This window comes from Pteronotus mesoamericanus, unplaced genomic scaffold (genome assembly GCF_021234165.1).
Source record: "Pteronotus mesoamericanus isolate MK-2021 breed Mesoamerican mustached bat unplaced genomic scaffold, CSHL_Meso_final scaffold_54, whole genome shotgun sequence".
NCBI classification, from domain to species: Eukaryota; Metazoa; Chordata; class Mammalia; order Chiroptera; family Mormoopidae; genus Pteronotus; species Pteronotus mesoamericanus.
In genome coordinates this window covers 12,471,815-12,475,593 of record NW_026555321.1, presented here as the reverse complement: position 1 = coordinate 12,475,593, position 3,779 = coordinate 12,471,815, and the positions used below count along the sequence as shown (strand labels likewise).

At 40.0% G+C, this 3,779-nt stretch overlaps 1 pseudogene; it reads right to left on the bottom strand.

The window, feature by feature from the left end:
- Positions 1–329: 329 nt before the first annotated feature.
- LOC129088282 (ubiquitin-60S ribosomal protein L40-like) lies at positions 330–783 on the bottom strand (annotated as a pseudogene).
- Between the last annotated feature and the right edge of the window lie 2,996 nt (positions 784–3,779).

The following is a 3,779-nucleotide window of genomic DNA, read 5'->3' as shown; positions in this document are numbered from 1 at the left end:
AGTTGTTTTCCCAAAACCAAAAACTGTTCTGTCCCTAAAAGAATGCTGGAGCCAGGTGGTAACATAAAGATTCCAGCTCATTGTTTGTGCGCACATACCCCACCCCCTGCTGTTCTGCAGGAGAGGTTTAAATAAGTCCTTTCCTACCTACTCTAGAACTGGGAACATAAAATCTTTTTATGTGTGATTTAATTTTTATATAAATGATTTGATTGATTGATTGATTTTTACTGCTCCAGTCAATGAAATGGAAACTTTATTGAGGCCCCAGGGTCACAGGGATTAGGCAGAAGACTGCCCTATAAGCCAGAGGAGGTGATGGAGGGACCTTATTTTACCTTCCTCTTGGGGCGCAGGTTGTTGGTGTGGCCACACTTCTTCTTGCGGCAGTTGACAGCACAGGGGTGCAGGTGGGCATAACACTTGTGGCAGGTCGTCTTGTCATCATTGTACTTCTGGGCGAGCTGGCGGAGGGAGGGCTCGATGATGCCACTACGCAGACGAAGCACCAAGTGCAGCGTGGACGGACTCTTTCTGAATGTTGTAGTCCGAGAGAGTGCGGCCGTCCTCCAGCCGTTTGCCCGCAAAAATCAGTCGCTGCTGGTCAGGCGGGATGCCCTCCTCGTCTTGGATTTTAGCTTTGACATTCTCAGTGGTGTCACTGGGCTCAACCTCAAGGGTGATGGTCTTGCTAGTCAGGGTCTTCACAAAGATCTGCATTTCTGCGTCTGCTGGGGAGGCCGCACGGACGCCACAACCAACGCACTCCGCCGCCTCGTTGAGAAGAAAAAAACTATTATAAATGATTTTAAAATATAGGAAACTATCCAGAGTAAAATATCAAGTGTAGGAAAGTACCATGAAAAAAACATCACATGGATTTGACAAATGTTAATGCTTTGAGTCTTTAACACTGGCTTTGAGTCTTATTTTAAGAAACAAATTATTACAGATGATATTACAGTATGACCACTTACACACTGCTATGTGCCAGGCCCTGTTCTACATACTTCATACGTGTTCACACCTTTGAACCTAATTTTTAAAAATCGGTGATGTAGATATTAACATGGCCCCTATTTGTAGATGAGGAACCTGGGACACAGAGACTTTAGGTAGCTTGTTCATAAATGTAACAGCAAAAGCTTGAACAGGAAGACTAGACTGGGTGCACTTTGGGGATCATATTTGATTTATTCTTATGGTTACAATATAATAATTACCCAACAGATATTTGTTGGAAGAATTAATAAATAAATATTCGTCCATCGTTTCCTCAGTAAACTCCTGTGACTCTGAGCAGATTGGACACCAGTCGGGGAACCTGCATCGGCCCTGCATCCACGTAGAAGGAGCCACTGGATGCCTGGTTCACATTCCTGGGATGAAGCAGCTGGGGTTCATACCTCGAAGGAAAAAAGGCAACATCATTTGACAGTTCGAAAGAGTGACTCTCCTTGTCCTGACAGAAAATGTCTACTTCCAGAACGGAGCAAGAAACGTAACATAGTGGAAAAGGCTATCAAAGAGGAGGTGATGGCATCTTGCCCTGAAAGAGAATAGCAGGGCACTGTTAATGGCCACATCACTCACACACACACACACACACACACACACACAGAGCGTTCTTCTGGTTCTTCTGAGATGGGTGGTAAATCGAGCAAACCCTTAATGTTTTCTTCAACTGTAACCTGAGAAAGTGCTAGGAGTGCTGAGTTGAAGATCACCTCCCAGGAAGGTTTTTTGTCTCCTGTATGCATACAAAACACTGGAGCTCTTGGCAGTTTCGACTTTATCTGGAACTTCCAAGAGTGAGGAGGGAGATGGATGTGTAGAGCTCATCACGTTTTTTTCTTTGTTATGAAAGAAAATCAGCCTTTGTCCCCAATCCGGCCCCCCTCCCACGACCCCTCAGTTTCCATTGTCACTACATACATAAAGAGCTTTGTGATTTTGGCCATATTTTTTTCTAAGGAATGAGTTAAATTCTCTAATTTAATCATCCCCAGATTATCTTCCTACATTGATTTAATAAAGGAAATTAAAATGTGTTTTCTTTTTGTTAGTATCCTCAACCACCATCTGCTTAAAAATGTGGATATAATCAGCCACTGGAAAGTATGAGAAACGGATCATGTTTACAAAGAAGTTTCGTTCTTTTTAAAAAGCATGTGAATAAAATTTTGAAATCCCCATGAGGAAAAAAAATCTGCCAGGATTTTTAGTTGAAAGAGATTTTATTTCATAGCAAGAGCTGGTAATGTAAAATGATCCCTCCAAATATAAACCAACGGCCTCCTGGTAATTGTGTTATTTTTAAGACAAATAAGGTATTTTCTTCTAATTTATTGTTTTCCAGAAATCCTTCTTCACAGCCTACATGGTAGCACTCAATGGGACTAAATTCAGGCCACCTGTTCCCATTGGTTTTCAATCTCCATATCTGGAAAAATAGCTCGTCATCCTTCCCCAGGAAGGATCATTGCGGAACGATAAATACTGTTTTTACATTAGTGTGAATGTTTTTTGAATAAATGATGTTAAGGTTTTTAAGTTACTCAGGAGATTGATAATTAGCTCTTTATTCATCAGAAAAATATACATTGATTTTTTAAAATAGCTTTTAGAGATATAATTAACATACTATGCAATTCACTCCTTTAATGTATACAGTGAAATGTTTTTAGTTTACTTACAGGGTTGAGAGTCCTTTATCACAATCTACTTTTAGAACATTTTTGTCCCTCAAAAACCAAAATAAAACAAGACAAAACACCTGTCCCCTTTAGCAGTTATCACCCTTCCTTGTCCCCAAACCTCAGCCCTAGACACTCATTGATCTACTTTCTGTCTCTATTGATTGCCTTTCCTCAACATTTCATATAAAGGGACCCCAGGCAACTGTAGTTTTTTGTGACTGGTTTCTTTTAATTAGCATAAGTTTTCAAGGTTCATCCAAATTGTGGTACATACCAGTACTTCATTTCTTTGTATTGTCAAATAATATTTCATTGTTTAGATATAGGCTGTTGTACTGATCCAATCATCAATTGATAGCCATTTGTGTTGTTTCTGCTTTTTAGTTGTTATGAATAATTCTGCTAAGGGTATTCATGTATAAGTTTTCGTGTGGACACAGGTTTTCAGTTCTCTTGACTATGCACCTAGGAGTTGAATTCCTGGGTCATATGGTAACTCGGTATTTAACATTTTGAGAAACTTCCAGACTGTATTCCACAGCAGCTGCACCATTTTACACTTCTACTAGCAATATATGAGGATTCCAATGTATCCATGTACTCACCCACAGTTGATATGGTCTGAATTCTTTGACTACCATCATCCTATTGGACGCCGAGTGCTGTCTCATTGTGGTTTTAATTTGTGTTTCCCTAATGGCTAATGACAGTGATCCGCTTTTTATGGGCTTTGGTCCATTCGTGGGTCTTCTTTGGAAAAATTTCTATTCAAATACTTTGTTCAAATACGTTTTATTTGAGTTATTTGGTTTTCAATGATTGAGTTGCAGGAGTTCTTTATATATTCTGAAAACAAGCCCCTTACCAGATACGTGATTTGCAAGTCCTTTCTCGCATTCAGTAGGTTGTCTTTTCACTTCCATGGTAATGCCGTTCTGTGCACAAACGTTTGTAAGTTCAGGGTAGACCAGTTTATCTGTTTTTTTCTTTTGTTGCCCGTGCTTTGGTGTCATATCTAAGAAACCATTGCCGAACCCAAGGTCACAAAAATTACCTCTATGTTATCTAAGAGTTTGAGAG